Source organism: Aethalodelphis obliquidens, unplaced genomic scaffold (assembly GCF_003676395.1).
Source record: "Aethalodelphis obliquidens isolate GAN/ISIS:26980383/991018 unplaced genomic scaffold, ASM367639v1 scaffold6, whole genome shotgun sequence".
Taxonomy (NCBI): domain Eukaryota; kingdom Metazoa; phylum Chordata; class Mammalia; order Artiodactyla; family Delphinidae; genus Aethalodelphis; species Aethalodelphis obliquidens.
In genome coordinates, this window is record NW_020837950.1 from 7,333,112 (window position 1) to 7,358,511 (window position 25,400).

The window sequence follows — 25,400 nt, forward strand, 5'->3', positions numbered from 1 at the left end:
ATGAATAATTCTATAACTAACTTCTTATTGAAATGTCTATAAATACTGAACATCTGTTTTTTAAGTAACACTTAAAAACGTCAACTATTTATCTCATATCACCTCACTGAGACATGTACATCACTAGCGTGATAGTAGTAAGAACTCATCTCCAAATATACAGCTTTACCAGTGTGAGCATTTGACAAATGATCTAATTTGTGTGGGATGATTTACCATGGATCCAGATGTTGTATGCTGAACAAACACAACTCATGGACTCAGATAATCATACAATGTTGTCTTCTATTCTCCCACTAAGTGCATTCAGTAATGTCAGTTTTTCTACTGATTGAAAGGGAACTATGGCAGAATGCTTGTATTTATTGGTTACTCTTAGATTTTTTCTCAAATTACAGTTTATTTTCAAAAATAAAACTGTCCAGTCTCAGTTATATTTCTATATAATAGCAACAAAAAATTAGAAAACTCAGGTAAAAACATCACAATAAGATCAATAGGCATTAAATAACTACTAAATTCAGCAAACTTTGTGATGACATATACTCTAAACTATTTAACATTACTGAGAGAAATTTATGCAACCTATTTTAATCAGACATAAACCACACTGATGAACTCAAGGTTAAACTGTGCATTTTCTATAACCTACTCTTTAGATTCAGTGCAATTCCAGATAAAAGTACTATCGAAATTGACTATAAAGTTGATAAAGAAATTGATTATAAAAGTTCACACAGAAATGCAAAAAGCCAAGAAATGAGACAATATGAACAGGAAAGTTGGAGAATTTATTACAAAACATCAATAATTAAGGCAATGGGAACAAATAGTGAGGGGACAAATAGAGTATAGATAGATAGATAGACAAATGCAACAGATTGTAGAGTGCAGAAAGAGACCTACACATATATGTGTGATAGATTTATAACAAAGGTACCACTGAAATGCAGTGAGAAAATGTTCTTTTCAACAAAAAGTTCTGGATTTAGCTAAGTGCCAAATTACAGATAAAAAGTATACCTTGACCCCGCCTCATGTCATACACAAATATGAATCCCAGGTATGTTATAGACCTAAATATACAAGTAAAATCATTAAACTCTTAAGAGATAACACAAGGAAAATGTCTTCATGAACTTCAAGTAGGCAAAGATTTCTTAAACCAGATATAAAAATCAATAATCATATAATGTAAAAGCTGATTAATTGAACACCATTAAAATCAAAAACTGTTGTGTATTAAAAGATTCCTTTAAATAGTGAAAATATTCACAGAATGTGAGAAGATATAGCAATACATATACCTTAAAAATAACTCATATCCAAAACACATAGTGTTTTCCTATAAATCAATGAAAGAAAGGATAAACTCTCCTGACTTTCCAAGAAAAATTGAGCAAAATATTTCAGCAGCTACTTTACAAAAGAGAATATACAAATGTCCTATAAGAATACCAAAAGATGCTCAGTCTATTTAGTCAGAGGAAAATAAAAATTAAAGGGACAATGAGATAATCCTCCAACTACAACTACAAGAATCTTACTCATTAGGAATGGCTACAAAGGGAAATAACACTGGTAATATCAAATGACAGTGGGATGTATACAACTGCAACTCCCAAGCATCGTAATTGTGATTTCTAATTGTTAGAATCCTTTTGGAAAACTATTTGGCAGGGTTTACCAAATGTAAATATATGAATATCCAGTATCCCACCCATTCCACCTCTAGTCATTCTACTACTAACTAAAAGTAATGTGCAAATTGTGTATCAAAAGACTCTTCATTGGGGCTTCCCTGGTGGCGCAGTGGTTGAGAGTCCGCCTGCCGATGCAGGGGACACGGGTTCGTGCCCCGGTCTGGGAAGATCCCACATGCCGCGGAGCGGCTGGGCCCGTGAGCCATGGCCGCTGGGCCTGCGCATCCGGAGCCTGTGCTCCACAACGGGAGAGGCCACAACAGTGAGAGGCCCGCGTACCGCAAAAAAAGATTCTTCATATCAACATAATTTACAGTAGCCAAAAACTGAAAACATTTCACTTGGCAATTAATAATTATTATAAATAATTATTACATATATGTATTAATATATTAATATTACAAAATATATAGAGTAGAATGTTCAGTAATATAACATGTCAATGGGTGAGAAACAACTTACTGCTACAAGCAATAAAAATAATGAATGGCACTAAGGTAACATTAGGTAAAATAGGGACTTCCCTGGCAGTCCAGTGGTTAAGATTCCACGCTTCCAATTCAGGGGGCGCCGGTTAGATCCCTGGTCAGGGAACTAAGATCCTACATACCACACAAGCAAAATTTTTTTAAATTTTTTAAAAATTAAAGGAATTATACTACATGCCACACAGCCAAAAAATAATTTTTTTAATTAAAAAAAATAGGTAAAATAATCAGTTACAAGTAAGTATATGCAATTTTACTACATTTATATAGGTTTCAAAAATGGCTTTAAATAAACTAATGTGGGAGAAGTCAGAAAGATAGATTCTTTGAGGAGGGTACATGGCAAAGAAGTATGGAATTCCTTACATATTTGCACATAGTTATAATAGTTCTTTTCTCTAACTACCTTTTCCTGCTAGTTCTATATCTGTCATTTATAGATCTATTTCTCTACTTATTGCTTCCTGGTTTTGAGTCACATTTTCTTCTTCTTGACCTGCAAAGGAATTTTTGATTGCATATTAACATTGCAAATGCTATATTTTTACTGTCTGTATTTATGTCTTCCTTTAAAGAACATAATGATTTGTTTTGACAGAGAATTGAGTTATATACTGAGTACTTTAATCATTTAGAGCTTCATTTTTAAAATTTGCTGGGGTGGGTTTAAAAGAACCTTTACTTCAGACATAGTTCACTCCCACTACTAACTCATGACTCTTCTGGGCTCTCTAGGAATGATATGAGTGATCTCTGAGGATGTTCCATTCTGTCTGGTCAGGGATGGAACATCCTCTCACCTTGTGAGGAGTTCTGAGAATTTTCAGTTATAATTCTCTGATTTTTCTTTCTTTGTCTATATGTGGGAGTGTCATACTTCTCATGTGTCATCTGGTAGTTAGCAAACACTCAACAGTACACATGTGTGAATCTCTGAAGTTCTTTTTCTACACAGATGCCTTATGCCCAGAACACTATGCTCAAATTTCCAAGCACTTCAGCTTCCCTATTACTGCTAATTCCTCAACTCAGTAAACCTTTCTTTCTTTTTAAAACATTTTTATTGGAGTATAATTGCTTTACAATGTTGTCTTAGTTTCTGCTGTATAACAAAGTGAATCAGATAGATGTGTACATATATCCCCATATACCCTCCCACTTGTGTCTCCCTCCCACCCTCCCTATCCCACCCCTCTAGGAGGTCACACAGCACCGAGCTGATCTCCCTGTGCTATGCAGCTGTTTCCCACTAGCTATCTATTTTACATTCGGTAGTGTATATTTGTCCATGCCACTTGCTCACTCTTTTGATACCTCGTTGTGGTTTTGATTTGCATTTCTCTAATGATTAGTGATGTTGAGCATCCTTTCATGTGTGTTAGCATGTATATCTTCTTTGGAGAAATGTCAGTTTAGCTCCTCTGCCCATTTTTCGACTGGGTTGTTGGTTTTTTTCATATTGAGCTGCATGAGCTGCTTGTGTATTTTGCAAATTACTTCTTTATCAGTTGCTTCATTTGCAAATATTTTCTCCCATTCTGAGGGTTGTCTTTTCATCTTGTTTATGGTTTCCTTTGCTGTGCAAAAGCTTTTAAGTTTCATTAGGTCCCATCTATTTTTGTTTTTATTTCCATTTCTCTAGGAGGTGGGTCAAAAAGGATCTTACTGTGATTTATGTCAAAGAGTATTCTACCTATGTTTTCCTCTAAGAGTTTTATAGTCTACAGTTGCTCCCGAAGTCCACCACCTCAATTTTAGGTTGATTCATTGTCTATTCAGGTATTCCACAGATGTAGGGTACCTCAAGTTGACTGTGGGGATTTAATCTCTCCTCCTGAGGCTGCAAGGAGAAATTTCCCTTTCTCTTCTTTGTTTGCACAGCTCCTGGTGTTCAGCTTTGGTTTTGGCCCCACCTCTGCATGTAGGTTGCCCTCAGGCTTCTGTTCCTGCCCAGACAGGACGGGGTTAAAGCAGAGGCTGATTAGGGGGCTCTGGCTCACTCCGGTTGGGTGGAGGGAGGGGTACAGAATGTGGGGCGAGCTTGCGTTTGTAGAGGACAGCGTGATGTTGCAACAGCCTGAGGTGCACTGTGTGTTCTCCCAGGGAAGTTGTCCCCGGATCACAGGACCCTGGCAGTGGTGAGCTGCACAGGTTCCCAGGGGCAGATGTGAATCGTGTGGATAGTGACCTGTGCTTGCACACAGGATTCTTGGTGGCTGCAGCAGACGCATTAGCACTTCATGCCCGTCTCTGGTGTCCAAGTTGATAGCTGCGCTCATGCCCGTCTCTGGAGCTCATTTAGGCGGTGCTCTGCCTTCTGTGGGCAGACAGAAAAGGAATCCCCTCTCCTCGTGCACCCCAAAACAATGGTCTGTTGCCCCTTAGGCAGGTCCAGAGTTTTTCCTGGACTCCCTCCTGGCTAGCTGTGGTGCACTAGCCCCCTTCAGGCTGTGTTCATGCAGCCAACCCCAGTCCTCTACCTGGGATCTGACCTCCGAAGCCCGAGCCTCAGCTCCCAGCACCCACCTACCCCGGTGGGTAAGCAGACAAGCCTCTCAGGCTGGTGAGTGCTGGTCGGCACTATCCTCTATGCGGGAATCTCTCCACTTTGCTCTCTGCACCCCTGTTGCTGTGCTCTCCTCTGTGGCTCCAAAGCTTCCCCCCCAGCCCACCCCCGATTTCCACCAGTGAAGGTGCTTCCTAGAGTGTAGAAACTTTTCCTCCTTCACAGCTCCCTCCCAGAGATGCAGGTCCTGTCCCTATTCTTTTGTCTCTGTTTTTTCTTTGTTCTTTTGCTCTACCCAGGTACGTGGGCAGTTTCTTGCCTTTTGGGAAGTCTGAGGTCTTCTGCCAGCGTTCAGTAGGGGTTCTTTAGGAGTTGTTCCACATGTAGATGTATTTTTGGTATATTTGTGGGGAGGAATGTGACCTCCACGTCTTACTCCCCCGCCATCTTGAAGGTCCCCTCAGTAAAGCTTTCTTGTTCAGCTTGAGATTCCCCTCTTTGCACTGTGCCCTGGAAAATGCCGTAAAGATGAAAGCCAGGATAATTACAGGTCTTATCCCATTGTCTCTCTTCTCTCAGGGATCACAGCCCTGTATTGCCTGTTGTCTAATGTCTGAAAAGAGTTATATTACACATTTTGTTTGTTTGTTTGCCAGTTGTATTGCAGGACGTCAAATCTGGTCGTAGTTAAGCCATCATGTTCACTAGCAGAAGGCCTCACATTTATTAATAGATTTTAAAAATTGTTTAAAATTGTTTTTATGTATTAAATAGTTTTTGTTTTTTGATTTGTTTTATTTGTGAAAATCAGATATCTAGTTGTCTCCTATTTAATATACCTCAACTAACTGGCTTTAAAGTACTTAGATACTCAAAATTTGTGACTATCTGCCCTTTGCTTCATATCATTCCTTACAAGGCTGGTAGGTTCTTTATTCATTAATCCTCTTATACACTCCTCATGGAAGAGAGAGTCCAAACTCAATTTGTTAAAGATTTAAAACTGTTCTAACTATAAAGTGATAAATAATAAAATAACATATAAAATTTACTTAAAGACAAAGGTAAATAATATTTTCAAAGTAGCATGGCATAATTTAATACACACAAACCAAGGCTTGAATCTCAGCTGTTATTATTAGCTTTGTGTCCCTTTCCAAGTTTTAGTCCTTTATGAACCACAATGTTCTCCTCTCTAAAATGGAATTAGTAATCCTTCACTTAATGGGATTAAAAGAAATAAAGTATGTACTTCATAAACAGTCAATATTATGATAACATCATTATTTCTTTTTACTGTTATTTCTATTTTTATTGCAAGTTTCCTGAAAGCTATGTTACCTGATTTCTAAATACAAAGGAAGAGAACAAACCTTTTCTTTGTCCCTACAAAATGAATTTTTAAATTGAATTTTTGGTATTGTGTAGATACCACAATAATCAGGGACTTTAAATATATTACTTTTTTTGTTATTAATACCTCTATAGGCCAACACATCAAATTTAAAGACAGTTATGTGTAGCAGTGTAGTTTCTGAACTATTTCATGTGTCTTGTGTCTCTGATCCAACCACTAATATGTGTCTTGAGCATAACAAGCAAGAACACTGATACTGTAATACTATATTCAGAGAAATCAACTTTATTGTAATGTGTATGTTATCGAAGAGATGAGTAAGATGAATTATATTGTGAGATGAAGAACCTTGTTTTTAAGGTCCCTGCAAAAATGTAGAAGCAGCTACTTTATTATCCTGACACTTTCTGTTAACGGTAACATGGTTCAATAAATTAAAACATTCTCTAGTGGGCTACACATACACTATGTTAATGCAGGTATATAAGCATAATCACAAAAGACACAAACTGTGTCAAACTTGCCTGATATATGCAAGGATGATTTTACGTACTATTTAATTCTAACTGGCATTGCGTATATGTTAATTGGATGATTCATTTTAATATAGGAAGACACAGTGAAATTAGAATTCATTAAATGAAAGATATAAACAGAAAGTCCTTCGTGATCTGCTGAAATCAAATATAAGAAAAATCTCAAGAGATTCAGTAATCATAGAGAGTGATTTGGAGATATACGAAAGGTATTTTCCATTTCAAAGATAGTATGTGTCTTAAACCCTACATAATAAAGTTTTCAATTTTGTTGTAATAATTATTATAATATTGTTGGCCTGATTGCTAGATATAAAGGGCGAATTTGCCTCTGAAACATTTGTTTCTAATTATCAGCATTGGAGAGAATGAATTACCTTTTTTCTTTTTCTTAATGAATGTTAAGCGTGTTCTTATACGAACTAAAGGACATTACATTGTCTCATTTCAATCAGGTGAAACATGACCCAAAGCTTTACAAAAAAAAAGAAAAGCAAAGGAATGTTAGAATGGGTATTAAAAAATGACACAAAACAACAAGTGTTGGTGAGCATGTAGAGAAAAGAAAACCCTTGTGCACTATTGGTGGAAATGTAAATTGGTTCAGCCACTATGGAAAACAATATGGAGTTTCCTCAAAAAAATTTAAAATAGAACTACCAAACAATCCAGCAACACCACTTCTGGATATATATTCAAAGGAAATAAAAACAGGTTATTGAAGAGATATATGCATTTCCATATTTATTGCAGAATTATTCACAATAACAAAGCTATAGAAACAACCTAAGTACCCATTAATGAATGGATGGATAAACAAGACATGGCATTGGGAATTCACTGGTGGTCTAGCGGTTAGGACTCGGTGCTTTCACTGTTGTGGGCCCTGGTTCAATCCCTGGTTGGGGAACTAAGATCCCACAAGCTGCACAGCACAGCAAAAAAAAAAAAAAAAAAAGAAGTAGAGGAAGAAAATATGGCATTTACATACAATGGAATATTATTCAGCCAAGAGAAAGAAAGAAATCCTGCCATTTGCCACAATAGTGATGGACCTTGAGGACATTACGCTAAGTGAGAGAAGTCAGACAGAGAAAGACAAATACTATATGGTATTACTGGCATGCGTAATCTAAAAAAAAAACTCCTAAAAACAGTAAAATTATAGTTGCCAGGTGATGAAGAGTGGGAGAATAGAAGAAATGGTGTTTAGGGGAAAAACTTGCAATTAGTAGATAAATAGTCCTTGAGATCTAATGCACAGTACAGCAACTATAGGTAAAAATATAGTTGACCCTTGAACAATGTGGGGTTTAATCTGCATATAAATTATAGTTAGTCCTCTTTATCCACGGTTCCTCCACATCCTCAGATTCAACCAATCACTACCAAGCAGTACTGCAGCATTTACTATTGAAAAATATTCACATATAAGTGGACTCCTGCAATTTAAACCTGTGTTGTTCAAGGGTCAACTGTACTGTATTATAAACTTCAAACTTACTAAGAAACTAGATCTTAATTATTCCCACAACAAAAAATGAAATGATAGTTACATAATGTGACAGAGATGCTAGCTAACACTACAATAGAAATCATACTGCAACATATAAATATATCAAATCAACATGTTGTACACCTTAAATTTGCATAACGTTATATGTCAGATATATTTCAATAATCAAAAAATAATAATTTGTAAAGTTTCTTTTTTTTTTTTGCGGTACATGGGCATCTCACTGCTGTGGCCTCTCCCATTGTGGAGCATAGGCTCCAGACATGCAGGCTCAGCAGCCACGGCTCACGGGCCCAGCCGCTCCATAGCATGTGGGATCCTCCCGGACCGGGGCACGAACCCGTGTCTCCTGCACCGGCAGGCGGACCCCCAACCACTGCACCACCAGGGAAGCCCCAAAGGTTCTTTTTTATAGTCCTAAGTTTTCTATCGAATTTCTATTTTAAGTAGCATTTAAACAATAACTAATTTCTAATTTTATTAATTATAACATTCCCAATGTATTTTTAATTATGCTAGCTTGAGAGATTTCCTTTTTCCTGTATTTGTTTTCTCTTCACAGTACATAGGTATGCTCATCAAAAATATGTAAGAGTACTTGTGATGCTCAAATAATATCTCATAATTTAAGTATCTGTAATTTCAACATGCAACTTCCCATTAGTTTTTACTTGTATGATTTAATTATTTCAAATTCTAAATATTAGATCTAGTTACAGGTAAAGTAATACTAAAGATCACTCTGTTTTGAGGAAATTACTAGTAATATTCACAATCATTTTGGATATAAGAATTATACTGTTTAGATACCCATTAAGCCACATTTTTCAAATATTCAGATTTTAATGCATACTACTTGAGCTGCCACAACTATATCGTTTTGTAGTAAACTAATAGAATATTTATAAACAATCTATACATTATATTTGGTGCTGGGGGAAAATGACTCTCATTACTTTTATTAGAAATTCAGTCTGTTGCTGATATTGAATATATAGCAGTATTAACTTTTAAAATAAATAATAATTTAATGACAGAAGTTTGCTTCCTTTTGGTAAGAGGCTCCATCCAACAGATGAATCATATGACATAAAAACAGACTGAGTAGCCAATAAGTGATTACCTTGACTGTTAATTTGACTAGGACTCATCAGTCTATCTCTCTTTAGAAATGAAATGAGAATTGGGGTATTTCTTAGACACAAAGAGGAATGCAGTCTAAGATGAATCAAACCCATTGCAAATACATGCACATGGACTCTGTAATCAATCACTGGAAAGTGAAAAAGTTATGCCTTAAAAGGGAAAATGGTATTTTTTTAGGTCACGTGAGGTATTAGCATGATTAGGTGCAAATGCAAATTGAAGCAATAATTTTATATAGAGGCAATATAAAGATGTAGTTTTAATATTTTAATATTGATGAAAGCCAAACATATCTTACATTTGGTGCCAAAATAAATGTTCCAGACAGAGGTGTAAGATGTGAATTTCCTATGTGTTTGCTAACTTATTAATTCATAGAATTTATATGCTAATCTGTCATCTGAATTCATTTATTTGTATTGATAGTACCACAGGATATTTTCCTTTTAATTAAATATGAAAGTTTAATGAGACTTATAATATCTTCAAAAATTTTAAACTCTGAAGCACCTTTGAAATAAAACTGCCAAGCATTTGGATGTTACCAGTTGAGCACATGGTAATACAATCAAAAACAGCAAAAATTAGTGTTGCAATGAACGCTGGGGTGCATGTATTTTTTGGAATTATGATTTTCTCTGGGTATATGCCCAGGAGTGGGATCGCTGGGTCATATGGTAGTTCTATTTTTAGTTTTTTAAGGAACCTCCACACTGTTCTCCATAATGGCTGTATCAATTTACATTCCCACCAACAGTGTAAGAGGGTTCCCTTTTCTCCACACCCTCTCCAGCATTTACTGTTTGTAGATTTTTTTGATGATGGCCATTCTGACCTGTGTGAGGTGATACCTCACTGTAATTTTGACTTGCATTTCTCTAATAATTAGTGATGTTGAGCATCTTTTCATGTGCCTCTTGGCCATCTGTATGTCTTCTTTGGAGAAATGTCTATTTAAGTCTTCCACCCATTTTTTGATTGGGTTGTTTGTTTTTTTGATATTGCCAAAATATCTCAGAATTAGAGCTTTCTGAATGTGGGAGTTTGGAACAAAGTAATTCAATTGAAGAGACCTAGGGATAATAGCTAAATAAGAAATACAAGAAAACTCATGTTTTTCAGTATACATCAAATTTAAATATTGATTTTAAAAAGTTTTGCATCATTGTAATATCATGCACAAACAAAAGTGATTTTCAGAGTCTTTCAGGTTAGAATACACAGAAAGCTTAGACTCGTACTGCATTACTAAATCTGTGTGCTCCTGTCTAGACTTTCACTCCTTTCCCCCTCATAACACTAGTCATATCATGGTCACCATTTAATTTGTAATCATCATTATTAATCTCAGTATGCCTTTTATCTCTGTTTATATCCATCCCAAAATATAACTGCGTGGCTCCCAAGGCATTCCTAAGCCTCTGAATTCTAACTCCCTATAATTCTATGGAGAATAAGGAAACTCTGTGCACCAAATCTCTATCTTTATTTTTCTCCGTATTACCTAAAAGCATCTAAAATAGAATATATTTTACTTTTTTGAAAATTTATTTTCTGTTTTCACTCAGTAGAATACAAACTCAGTGAAGGCAGTTTCTATCTGTATTGTCCACTGCTATATACCACCACCTAGAATAGTATATAACCTATAACAGGTGCTCAATAAACATGGGTTAAATGAATATATGAATCCTGAAGAAAAAATATATTTGCACAGATTAATCCTAATCATTAAACTTATATTTTCAACTTAGTGTTTTCCCCCCAGAAAGAAAACCTGAAATATGCCTCTGTCATAGTCAGCTTATATCACAGACTGGGTGGCTTATAAACAACAAATTTATTTCTCATAGTTCTGGAAGCTAGGAAGTCCAAGATCAAAGCATCAGTCCATTCTGTGTATGGTGAGAGCTCACTTCCTGGTTCACAGACAAAGCCTTCTCGCTATGTCCTCACAGGGTGGAAGGGGCCAGGGAGCTCCTGAGCCTCTTTTATAAGGGCACTAATCACATTCCTGAGGGCTCTACCCTCACGCCCTAATCATCTCCCACCTCCTCATGCCATCAATTTAAGGATTAAATTTCAGTATATGAATTTTGGGGGTACAGAAACATTCAGACTATAGCATCTTACAAATGATCAGTAGTATCATATAGATTAAGCCAAATTAAAGAGAAAAACGATTACAAGGAAAGCAAATAATTTCCAATATCTCTGAAAGGAGAGGGGGAGGAAAGGAGAATTGAGTACAAGAGCCTCAAAACACCTTGCAACTCCACAGTGGGTTTCTTAACTGACGAGAAATGGTGAGTCCTTGTACTACTGTAGTACTCACTCATTGACGAGGACTTTCTGGGATGCACAAGGCCTAAGCCGGCAAGCTGAGGTAGACCCTTAAGGCAATCACAGCTGGAGACCGTGGTTTCAATCCCCGTTGGTTTTCTCTTTACCATGATCGCAAGGCACACCTCTATGGCTGTCATATATTACAAATTTTAGTTGAGGGGCTACATCTTTGGGTGGAATATGGGGAATAATTTTCTTCTAGGGCAAGATGACACAATAAGCCTTGCATGGCAACAGTACCATCCTAACAGATGTATGTCAAATGACTGTATTTGAAGAGAGCAATGAGAAACAAATTCTGAGGCCTAGAAAGCCTACCATATGTGGAAATCATATGTCCCAAACCCAGGTTGGGCTTTAGCTAACACACACACACTCTCAAAGTTAAAAAGATTAAAAGAACTAAGCCTGGAAACTATTCACGGGGTTATCCAAACAGTATGTAATTGGACTCTCCTTGAGGTAAAATTTTAAAAAGACTTTTTTCCCCCAATAATGCATTCATTTCTTTATTTTTGTTTCTTTGTTGTTGTTGTCATTGTTGTTGTTGTTTGGGGGGGGGGAGAGGGTGGGAGGGTTAGTCTCCAACTCAGATTTTCCAGAATGAGATCAAAATGATTAGGCAAAGAGGTATAGAGATGCAGCCACCTCTATTGGTCCAGTATAGGAGTTGTGATGGGGGAACTAACAGAGGGGTAGAAACAGTAATGACTATGGATGGTCTTCCATTTGGGCCACGCTCCTACAGGTAATTATCACATGAACTATACTTCCACAGTGCTGAGGAACTAACATGAAAATTAGCTAAATAAAACAGACTAAATTACATCTCTGTCTGTCAGGTTAAAACATGTGTATTAGTGTACTATTGTTGCAGTAACAAATTACCACAAATTTAGTGGACTAAAACAACACAAATTTATTATCTCACAGATTTTGTAGGTCAGAAGTTAGGGTGGGGTGGGGTTTCATAAGGCTAAATCAAGGTGTTGACAGGGCTGCCTTCCTTAATGGAGGCTCTGGAGAATAGTCTGCTTCCAAAGTCATTCAAGTTGTTGACAGATTCCATTTCCCTGTGATTGTAGGACTGAGGTCCCCGTTTCCTCCCTGGTTGTCAGTCAGAGATTTGTCATTGCTCCTAAATGCTATCTGTGGTCTTTCTCACACTTTCCATGTGGCCTCCAATAAGACTGGATCAAGCTGCTCTTATGCTTTCAGTATCTCTGATATTCATCTTGCTACATCTGACTCCAGTTTAGAAAGTTATCTGCCTTTAGGGACTCACATGATTAGACTGGACTCAGTGAGATAATCCAAAATAATCTCTCTATATTAAGGTCCATAACCTTAATGACAATTGTAAAATTCCTTCTGCCATATAAATGTAAGATATCCATAAATTCTAGGGATTTTGGTACAGACACTTTTGTAAGTCTATTCTGATATACACATACAGCAAATTTCCTTAGTTTTAAAAACAAAATGAAATTACCCAAATTACTCAAATCAAATTTGAGTGCATGTAAAATATTTACATATGTATATATACATATATTCATATAAATTCATGTGCACATGTATTCCCCCAAATGTCTAAATCATTGATGCCAAGATACATTTTTCCATCTACTTCCTAATTGCTTCAACCCTACATTTCATTTAAGTGTGTGGAAAAACTCAAAACATATTTTAAGAATTCAAACATCTTTGAATGAATGATTTTGATTTAAAAAGTCACCAAAGCGGGCTTCCCTGGTGGCACAGTGGTTGAGAATCTGCCTGCCAATGCAGGGGACACGGGTTCGAGCCCTGATCTGGGAAGATCCCACATGCCGTGGAGCAACTAGGCCCGTGAGCCACAACTACTGAGCCTGGGCGTCTGAGGCCTGTGCCCCGCAACAAGAGAGGCCACAACAGTGGAAGGCCCGTGCACCACGATGAAGAGTGGCCCCCGCTTGCCGCAACTAGAGAAAGCCCTCACATGAAACAAAGGCCCAACACAGCCAAAAATAAATAAATAAATAAATAAATAATCCTTCCCTCTACTTTAAAAAAAAAAAGTCACCAAAGCAATCTCATTAACGAAATTACAATATCTACATTTAATTCTGTACCTGTTCCTCAACATAGACACTAATTCTTCCCTTTTCTATTGAAGGATATATTTGCTGGCTCTGAATTATGGTTACATCTTATGGCTTAAATCCAGGGAAACAATACTGTTTTAAAATAGACTGCATTACCTTGCATTTCTCTGCGGGAAATTCTGGGAAGAAAAAAAATGATTTTAACTACTCTACCACTGCCTATATCAAAATAGAATTATAATTATGCTGCAGGTAGCAAACTGCTCAAGGTATCTGCAGCATACAGATAAAGTGGTTCATTGGCCATCCATTTCCCAGGGGGGTTAGCTTAATCTACAGAGTATGTATAATGCATATTAATCCAAATGGCCCTGAACTCCAGCCGTTTAGAGAAAGCACACAATCTTCCTTTAAGAATAGGTTTTGTAATACAATTTTTTCCTGGTTCTAATCATTAGCACTGGGTACTTTTAAACCTACCTGGAAGCCCACATTGTTACTCTAAAATACTTATCCAGAATTTTCACCATTCTGAGATCACCCTACAATAAAGGGAGTAATGATGTCCTGCGTGTGTGCCATGTCAGATGTTCAAAGTATCACATCATAGCTAAAAATATGTAAATTCCCAGTCAGCATAATTATATCAGGTAGATAGCTCAAGTTAAGTAGAAAATTCCCACAATACGAGATACTATATCTTTCTTTAAAAAAACACGGTGTCAAAAAAAAAAAAGTATAGCTTGACCATTCCTACAATAATATTTATGGTCTACATACCAAACTTTCACATATATTTTAAGATTCTATGACATTATGCCAGATGGGCTTGTTCATTTGCTCTGTTTATTACACACCATATATGATGGGTTGACAAGTAGCTTGTGGCTTGGAACACAAATAAAATCTAACAACAAGCAAATATAATGCCAACTATCATTTATAAATCAATGCTAGCTCTAATTCATTGATATTTACAGATTGGCAAAATCTTCTTCAGACTTCTGATTACGCCTATGTATTTAAGGTAAAATATCTACAAAAGTTCCATAATTCCCAATGTTATTTTTAGTACTTAAAGTTAACATTTCTTGAATTAAGCTATATAGCAAAATAAAATAAAGTCAGCATCAAATTAAATATATGTTATCTGGAAGAGAATTCTAAATAAAAATAACTTACAACAGACTTCTCTGTAAATCTCACATACTATTTTATGATATATAGTCAAAGTAAGACCAAATGATTTGAGTTAGTTATGGGAAAAATTATTTTTTTACATCAGCCTTGAAAATTATATTAAAAAACATAAAGTTTTTATATAATTCAAAAAGTATCAATGGATGCCACCAATATACACAAAGGGTACTTTTGGCTAATATTAGCCATTCCCATTTCCTACTCAAGGATCTTGTATTAGGAGGGAAACATTACATTAATTAAAGTTGTTTTTTTTTTTTCGGTACGCGGGCCTCTCACTGTTGTGGCCTCTCCCTTTGCGGAGTACAGGTTCTGGACACGCAGGCTCAGTGGCCATGGCTCACGGGCCCAGCCGCTCATGGCATGTGGGATCTTCCCGGACTGGGGCACGAACCCGTGTCCCCTGCATCGGCAGGCAGACTCTCAACCACTGCGCCACCAGGGAAGCCCTAATTAAAGTTTTTAATAAATATATGCCATTAATAAATGAATGCAAAATTTCAAATAGGTAAATGTTAAATGGAAATTAAGAAAAATTATTGCTTTTTTAATTTGACTTGAGACGACACTCTTATTAAACTCATCTTATTACTTTTATTCCTGTACTTACAGGCTTACATTCTTGACTGGTATAAATCTTTACACAGAAAATTAATGAAACACAAAAAGCTTTATCTAAGCTATTTTTTTCTCTCTTAAATTAAAAAATAATCTACAGTGGTCTTACTTTAATAAATTTTAAAAGGATTTAAATTCTATAAATAATTTAAATATATTCTATAATACACAGATTTTTAAATTTTTTAACTTAATTCTTATTTTTGTTCTGATTTAATTTGAAAACTGAAACAAAACAAAACTTAGTTTTATGAATAATCCCAGGAAAACAATGTTACATATGAACTAACTAAGCATCTGCTCTGATGCACAATATTTACTTTCCTACTTCTTAAATAATGTGAAGGAAATCTCTCCAAAGTAGTCAGTGAGAATTTTTACAGCTGGCATCTTTGCTGCATAATTTGAGGGTTTGCCAGATGTTTGAGTGACAGTGAATGGGCCTGCTATATCTCCATCTAAAAGGTAACATTCTAATTGAAAATTAAATGTTATTACCCCTAATCATTAAATGTTCACCATTTAAAACTTAACTGGCTTGGGCTTCCCTGGTGGCGCAGTGGTTGAGAGTCCGCCTGCCGATGCAGGGGACGCGGGTTCGTTCCCCGGTCCGGGAAGATCCCACATGCCGCGGCGCAGCTGGGCCCTTGAGCCATGCCACTGAGCCTGCGCATCCAGAGTCTGTGCTGCGCAACGGGAGAGGCCACAACAGTGAGAGGCCCGCGTACCGCCAAAAAAAAAATAAAATTAAAAATCTTAACTGGCTCAAATTTCTAGAACAGGCATTCTCAATGGATTTTGTTCAGCACAAAATTCCAAAAAACTAGAACTTTTGTGAACACAATGGAAGGGCTTCAATCTCAAAAACACTAAACAATCAGTAATAACTGTGTTGAAATCATTATTTTCTGGTATGTTTCATGGTTTCTATAAACAGTGACAACGCTTTCTTTGTTCATTTGACCATCCTTCAACCCTGTCACTAAAGTTTAAGGTTTGAGCTCCGATCCTTTTCTACTGGATTCCAGGGAGGAAGTTTTTAAATTTGTTTTTTAAACTCTTGCCTCTTAATATTAGTAAGGAACATAAAATCTAGACAAATTCTTGGCAGACATATCCATAGCATTACATATAGTTAGTTGAGACAAAAATACATTTTGAATACTTATTAATATTTGGCATCTGTGAAAGATTTTAATGCATAATTATCTAGGACACAGTGCCTGATATTGTTGCACCAGAAACACCAATGACCAGCAAACACTGAGTACACATCAGAATGGTAGCTTTTAATAACCTCCTTTTTATGCTTTCTACAAGTGTGATTCTTATCTTTAAACATTATCTTAGGATACATAATGAAGGATATTATCTTTCCGATACCTTTTATTTCCTTAAAAGTTATGCTCGAAGTGTTTATGGGTGTTAATCTATGATTACTTTTTCAGAATATTTATATAATTTGAAGTGTTTCACAGGATTTTCTAATTTTAAATTATAACTTTTATATATTACTGTGTCTTTCCATTGTTGGACAATTACAAAATTGGACCTGCACTAATGTTAGAGAAGATTTGGTTTTAAGTTTAGTGCATAACTCATAACTTTTCTCCCCTATCTTTTTCTAATTGCACAATTAACCTATCATTGTATAATATTATATATATTATATATACATATATAGATGACATATACATATATATTAGTGATATATACATACATATAAAGGTATTTGTTATAAGGATTTAACTCACATGCTTATAGAGACTGAAAAGTCTAAAGATCTGCAGATGCAAGCTGAAGATCCAGGAGAGACCACAGTATAATTCCAGTTAGAGTTCAAAGGCCTGAGTACCATGAGAACCAAAGCTGTACATTCTCATCTGAGTTCAAAGACCAATGTCCCAGCTCAAAGACAGGCAGAAAGAGTGAATTATTCTTTACTCCACTTTTGGTTCTAGTCAGGCCTTCAGTGGATTGCATGAGGCCTACCCACACTGAGGATGGCAATTTGCTTTACTCGGTCAAATGATTTGAATGTTAATTTCATCCAGACACACCAAAAATAATGTTTAACTAAATATCTGGGCATGCCATGGCCCAGTCAGGTTGACACATAAAATTAACCATCACACTTGGATTCATAAATATTGGAAAATTATTTGACTATGTGGCCAAGAGCATGGAAGAGGTAACGTTGGAATATTGAGTTCAAGGACATCTGGGGAAGAAACATGTAATTGAACCAATAGGAGTTGACATAAAGGTTAGGATCTTTGTCTCATGTATTAATGACTGCCAGAGAACATCCGCTGTAGAAAAGATGTGATTGGAAACCCTAAGACAACAAACTGAAAATTACTAGGAGAAACTCCTTAAGCTAGTATAAAAGGCAGGATAAGTTATTTTAATATTAAAACCCAACAACTTTTATTTATACAAACAATGGGTAGAAGAGAGCAAAAGGAAACTCCAGTTAAAATAGCAACGAGAAGTTAAAATGTCTAGGGATAAAACCAAAATGAAATGTGTAATGTTTTTAAAAGTAAAATTTTAATGAACTCAAAAAGGACTCTGAATAATTGAACAAATGGGAAAGTTACTGCCTCTAGGGGGGGATTTTATGATTTATGCAATTACTGGCACCAATTCTTTAGCCTTCATTGAATTCCTATCCATGCCATGGCCTCATCATGAATGTAAGGTTCCATTCCACATTGTGATTGGCCTAGTGACTTACTTGGACCACATCTTTCTCTTCCCCTCTAGGAACACTATGATAGGAACATATTCTGGTTAGACACCAGTTTAAGAAGAATGAGCTTTCTCTTCTTTTAGAGGGGCAAAATGCCTCCTAAAAAACATTAAGTACCAAATAAGAATAATAATATCAGAGTACTAATAACTAAGTCCAGCAAAAAGACTCATTTAAAAAAATTGTGTATGTGGCCTTCGGCACAGAACTGGGTATGCTCAGACACATAAAACCCTGCAAAGTTTCAGAGAGAATTTTATAAGCAAAGCACTTTCAATCTAGACCCCAAAACAACAAATGCTTGGCCTGGGCCCCAAAATTTCAACTGTCAGGAATTAGGGGATGATGAGAGCCACCAGACACAGACAGACAGACAGACAGACAGACACACACACACACACACACACACACACACACACACACACACACACACACCCTGATGCATTCTTTAGAAGTGGCCGTGTAAGATGATAGAAAAGGAAATTTTCCATGATGTCAAGCCAAGAGCCTTAAAAATATGGATCTGGGAAATCATCCCAGGATTTAGAATTGAATGCCTAAGCAAATAATATCCACTACCCAAGAGTTTGGGTACCTGGTAACACTTGCCTAGTGTTTCAAAATTAATATAGAGTAATGACTGTTATGAGTCTCTAACTGTTCCTTTGTAAAATGAGAGTGTGTATTGTGTGTGTATTCTTTCCCTGTACACCATTTTATATAGGGTATGTGTAATACAGATAATTTTTTTTAGTTCATAGGTTTATGGACCAAGAGAAGTTGCATTCCACCCAATGAGACTCACAATATCTTAGATTTCTAACTTGATGCCATGATTAGATGAGACATATGGTAGTTATGGGATGGAGATGAGTGTGTTTTACATGCAGGAATGACATGAATAATTGAAACCAAGGAGGCAGACTGTGGTGTATTGAATGTTTTGATCCAATATTCAATTATTCCTGCATTCACACAATGGCCTCAAAGTGGTCATAGTGTACTTCCCTATCTGACTTCTAGCTTGACTATGACTTGCTTTGGCTAATGTCATATATCTGGAAGTGACAGTATGCTAGTTCCAATGCTAGAAATTAAGTGATCTTACATGTTTCCATTTGCTTTACTTCATGCCACTGCCCATGAATAGAATATCACGGTGTATTGGTCTGTTTGGGCTTCTGTAACAGAATACCATAGGCTAGGTGGCTTATAAATAACAGAAACTTGTATCTCACTGTTCTGCAGGGTGGGAAATTCAAGATCAAGCCACTAGCAGATTGAATGTCTGGTGAAAGTTCCCATCCTAATTCTTAGATAGCCATCTACTTGCTACACCCTCACATGGTGGAAGGGGTGAGGGGGCTTTCTGGGCCTCTTTTGTAAGGGCACTAATCTCAATCATGAGGGATCCACACTCATGGCCTAATTACCTCCTAATACCATCACCTGGGGGTTAGGATTACAACATCTGAATTTCGGAGGGACAGAAACATTTAGACCATAGCACCTGGTAATACTGTTATCTAAGGAGAATGAGGAGAGTTGCCCCAAACAACCCATAGTTGATTTCCATGAGAAGTGTAGTGCCACACAAGGCAAGCCCAGTCTGAAATCATTAAACAAGAATCCTGAGACTACATGATTTTCATTTTAAACAAACGAGAATAGAGGAGAATTGTCATATAGCACTTTCATGACAGTCTTTCAAAGAGAATGTCATAAAGATTCAGGTCCTTCTTATTTACTTTCCAAAATGAACGTGATCCTAAAATAATACAAACTTTAAGAAAATGGAATTAGACAATCCATGCTAATATTCATCTAGGAAAAAATGAGCAAACAACTACCTTAGGGAGTTCTTCAAAAGAAGAGCAAAATATTTAGATGGACTAGCCCAAATATATCCAATTAAACTAGTAATTAAAAGTGTGCAAGGTACCACACAAATAGGCAGACAGATCCATAGAACACAATAAAAAAGAGGCTAATGAAAATATACATAAAAATTAAGGATATAATTAAGGAAATATCTCAAATCATTAAAACAGTTTTTTTTTTAAAGCAAGAAATCATCTGAAACAGTAGTTCATATGACCTCTCTGAACATACCACATGCAACCCATAAACTGCAGTCTGTTTAGCATTGTACTTCTCTTTGTTCTCCCTTCTTTCTTTCCTCAGTCCCTTTTGTCCTTCACTTCTATTGATACTTCCCTGGAGCTATAAGCTTTCCCTTAATAAAGTATTAGCACTTTATATTTTTGCCTCAGGTTCTATTTTCTAGCAATCTAAGTTAAGCTACGGGTCAATGACCAGATAGTCATGGCAGCCACACTGGGGCCAGTTTCTTGCTGGCTACAACGAGAGCCTTTCCAAAACCAAGCTTTGCCCACGGAGCCAAGAAGATCAAGAACAAGCTCTGAGTGCACGAGGACCCCAAGGACACACTGCTGTAAGAATTCCAGGAAATCACCCATCTGAAATCTCATCCGGAGAAGATTCTGGAAAAGTGGCTCTGGAGGAAGAGCAGCAGCATAAAGAGCTATAGCATAAAAAGCAGCAGCATAAAAAGCAGCATGTCAGCCCTGGTGGGATACCATGAAGGACCAGTAATCAAGGTCTGGGAGGCCAGAGAGCAGGATAACAATAACAACAACTACCACCTACCCAGCCTCCTGGAACTAGCCTTGGATAAAAACATGGATAATTACCTGCAGGTGCAGAAGTAGTAGAGGATGACTGCAGCCTGGTGAGTGAGGAGAAGCAGAAGCTGCTGGAGATGAAGGAGAAGATGCTGGAAGACCTACGGCAGGAACAGCAGGCCACAGAGCTGCTTGCAGCCAAGTACAAGGCCATGGAGAGCAAGCTTCTCCATTGGGGCAAGAACATCATGGATCACACCAAACAGCAGCAGAAGATACTGAAACTGAAGAGTGAGGAGACTGCCAAGCAGAAATGCCAGGAGCAGGAAATACAGCAGGAGGTGATGAGCTGAGATGAAGAGATCGTGTAGTTCTGGGGCAGAGGTCAAACCCAAGAAACTCGAGAAGCTCCATGCCAAGCAGCAGGCAGTGAAGGCGGAGATCCAGGACCAGTATGATGAGTACATCTGCATGTAGCAGGACCTGCAGAAGGCACAGAATGAGGAGACCTGAGAACTCAAGTTCAAGTACCTAATCATCAAGAACTTCATCTCCCCTGAGGAGAAGGACAAGATCATAAACCAGGTTTTTCTGGACTGTGAGGAGGAGCAGTAGAAGGTCCAGCCACTTGTGCCAGCTGGGTTTAATAACAGCCAAAAGAAGCAGTAGCCCATGTCTTCAGTGGACTACAAGAGGCCTATCAGCTGGCACACTCAGTTACCATGGCAATGGGGTCCCACCCCAGCCACAGGGCTGAAAGTATAACGTTTTGGAGTTGGATACATCCCCTTCAGATGCGTTTGTGATGGAATCCTCTCATGACTAAGAACAAGAACCCATGCACTATATATGGATAGGCTCAAGCAGCTAAAAGAGCTTTCTGGAAATAACATCCAAGTCTAAAGTCTGAAAGTCCAGGTCCTGGTGCCAAAGTCCTCAGTGGCCTCCATCCTCCACCACACATACCTCACTGGCCTCTGCTACTCTGCACCCTGCGACAGTGCTAGACCAAAATGACAATCTGCAGTCAGGCTGCCCATCCGACAGACTCCTGGGGTGGGGCAGCCAACCCTAGATCATCTCATCACCTGCTTGGTGTATATGTGCATGCATGTGTGCATATGGGTGAGAGGGTGAAAATCTGGCAGACCATGACTCCATCTGTTCTTCTTGGCCCCCTTTATTTCATTAATGTTTTATTTGTGGAGCTCAGTGTGGGAAAAGATGTCCTTGCCTGAGCTTTCTGGGCCTTCCATGGTCAATGCATAGCCTCCTTTTCTTCTGACATTAGACATCCCCAGTGATACCTTAAGCTTCTCCCCACCATCTGCCCCTAGAAGGGAAGGTGGCTAGTGCCTAGGAAGAAAGTAGTTTTTCAAACTGGTTTACTCCATAATCTCCATATGCTTCAGATTGACAGTGAGCATCTCCTAAGCACTTTCTGGGACCTTCAGATTGACAGTGAGCATCTCCTCATCACTTCCTGGGACTAGAGAAAAATCTAGGTGTCTACTGAGGACAAGAGACATCTTGACAGGGTTGGGCCTGTGCTCCCAACAGAAAGAACTTCACTCTCAACTTTCCTGGCATCAGACAACCTCTTTCAGCTTCCTAGGCACCTTTTCAAGGATTTAAATGACCTTACCACACAGCCCATGCTTGGCAAGAACTCATAGCTTCCCAAAATTCTGCTTTCTGCTCACCTTTCCAACCCATGGGTGGAAACTGTGCACCATCCAGTTGCTGCCTCCTTGGGACCTGGAAATGGAATAGCAATGGAGACAATGTGGACAATCATAAAGGGAAGTCCCTCCTCCCGGTCCCTTTGTTTCTATCCTCTCCAGGAAGTAACTTTGGTCAACAAATGATCAAGCCAACTCCCCATGTTTGAGATGTTGCTCCTTTCTGCTTTGATCATTTTCCCTGCAGCTTCCTGGATCCCACTTCACAGTGGGATGGATCAAAATCATTTTCCCCCTGGCTAAACATAGGTATTGAAACCTGTTGCTTTTCCCCCCTCATTTAGTACAGGAGACTGAGACCCAGGCACAATCTACAACTTTGCTTATCACCCGTTTCTGAATCACATTTGATGGGCATCATTTTGTTGAAAACTGACCCTTTCTTCAGCATTGTGCAAACTGATCCCTAGGTAAGTACTCCTCACCTTCTTTTGTGACATCCCAAGATGTCTCCACGTATCTCAGGTGATAAGCAAATTTCTACCAAAAAGGGAGGGGGGGAGGGTAACCCAGAACACAGCTGGAGGGGCACAAGCACGGCTGTGCTCATGGCTTAGGGACACAAGTTCCAACTTGATGTTGATGTAGGGGTGGGTGGTGACCATGAGGGCAACATCCATGTGGAACAATAGTGTAAGGTCCCTATCTGCCTTCTACAGGGACTCAGAGTAGCAGGTGTCCCTGTGCTGACACTGAACCTCAAGTAGGCTGAGGGTCAGGTGGGTGGCCTGGACTTAACACATTGGACATGGGCTCCTATAATCGTCTACCCAACCCGAGTTTGCATCTCTGTTTCCAGTGCTCCGAGGGGTCCCAGCGAGACGGTCCAGGAGAGGAAGACAGGCAGGGTGCCATGGAGGGCAGAGGGAGTGTTCCTTTTGCCCACCATGGTTTAAGGCATTCCTCTGAGGTGGCCTGTCCTTCAGAACAGTCTGCATTCTGTGCCAGGACTGGCACTAGAGTGGTGGCTAGAGGTTGGGCAGGTGGGCAAGAAGAGGGAGACGCAGGGTCCCCCAGCTTAGGGATCTTCCCTGAGAGCACAAATATCTGCTTCGAACTGACCATCCACTGACCCTTGGGGCAGACATTCAACTCCACCTGCAGTGGCCTGGGGCCGTGTCCCCAGTGTGTTCTCGGAAACTCGGGAGTGCCATTCTATGTTCCTAGTAAGGCAGCAGGAGCGGGGGGGGGGGGGGTGGGGCGGCGGAGAGCCTCCTTACCGACCCCTGGAACACGTCCATCCCTAAGAAAGTGGGGTTCAACACCGCTGACTCTCACCTTCGTGGGTATGTGTACTGTGCTCTTTGCGCATGGTGTTTTTTGCGGTTGTCGCTGCTGTTTTACAAGTTTACTTTGACCCCTGAAGTGAAGAAACTTGTTTTCATTGTTGTTGACTTCATGAAGTTCTCCTTCTTCTTTCTCATTACCGAAGGAAAAGACACGGAATCCCGAGAGGAAGGGAGAGCCCCTCCCCACGGCAGTAACAAGGCGGGGAGGGTCCTCAGGCCTCGGGCCCACGGGATGAAGGGCGGGGAGCGCGGAGCTCGCGGAAGAGGCTGACGGAGGTTGCGCTGCCACAGAAAATCGGCCCCAGCGGCCTGGCAGCCCAAGCGGGCGGCGCTCTGGGAGAGCTGGGGGCGCTGACGGTGGTGCTGCTGAGGTCGGAGCGGCTGTAGTCGAAAAGGGAGAGAGAGGGTGCGGGTCTCGCCGGGGCTGAAAGCCGTGCGGCTGCGCGCGAGCTTCCTCTGGAGGTCCTCGGCTAGCGCCCGACGAGCTTCCCACAGGTGGGCCTCATAACTTCTCGCGCGTGCGCAGTGAGGCGGTGCTGCGCCAGCTCGCCGGAGGCGCGGAATTCGAACTTCAGCAAGCCGTGCTGCCAGCCGCCAGCGAAGGGTCGTGTGCCTGTGTGAGTTTCCACCCCAAAACTTTCTCGCAGCCTGCGTAGTGGCACTTGTGCTTCCTCTTCGGGCTCAGGCCCCTTCCGTCCCCTTGTAGGAGGCTGGGGTCCCTGCTGCCTGGCGTCTTGCTCAGGCTTCGGCTTCAGCTGGGCTGGCGTTCGGGCTTGTTGCTCGAGGGGCGGGGGAGGGGTGGCGCCTCTGCGCCTGCGCCGCCGCCTTGAGGCGGGTTGCGGGGTGTTGGCGGGGGCGTGGAAGGAGGGCAGGGGCCCCACTACTGGGACGCTCTGCCGGGGCGCGTACCTGCGCTCGCCGGTTGAAGTACGCCGGGACCCCTGCAACTGGGAAGTGGAAAGCCCTGTCCTTGCCTTCCTGGCCTCCCTGGAAGCGGGACAGCATGGCGGGTCAGCAGCTGACTGGGCCCTTCTGACCTTGTGCAGCCGAGTGGCTGGGCAAGGACAGGAAAGAACCAGAACCAACTTCTAGTTATAAAATAAATAACTAATGGGGAATGTAACAGTACAGCATGGTGACTTCAGTTAATATTGTATTGTATATTTAAAGTTGCTAAGAGAGTGGATCTTAGAAGTTCTCGTTACAAGGGAAAACCCCAGCTGTTTTGAATTCTTTATCAGGGATGCTTTTGGGATCGGTTACTAGCAGATTATTGCGATCCCCTGTTGGTGTCATGTTTCCATGATTTTTTATGTTTCTTGTACTTCTTGCGGTTGCTGTCCTTCCATTAGAAGTAACAGTCACTTCTAGTCTTTACTGACCGATTTTAGGAAAGAAATACCTTCCCACTGCCTGCTAGGAATTCTTAGGCTTTCTCAGTCCTTCTGTGGATACACCTGCCTCAC

General features: G+C 39.4%; 1 pseudogene; it reads left to right on the forward strand.

Annotated features, from left to right (window-relative positions):
• LOC113619229 (kinesin-like protein KIF3C pseudogene) overlaps positions 1-21,978 on the forward strand; it is a 161,494-nt pseudogene extending 139,516 nt beyond the window's left edge.
• Positions 21,979-25,400: the final 3,422 nt, after the last annotated feature.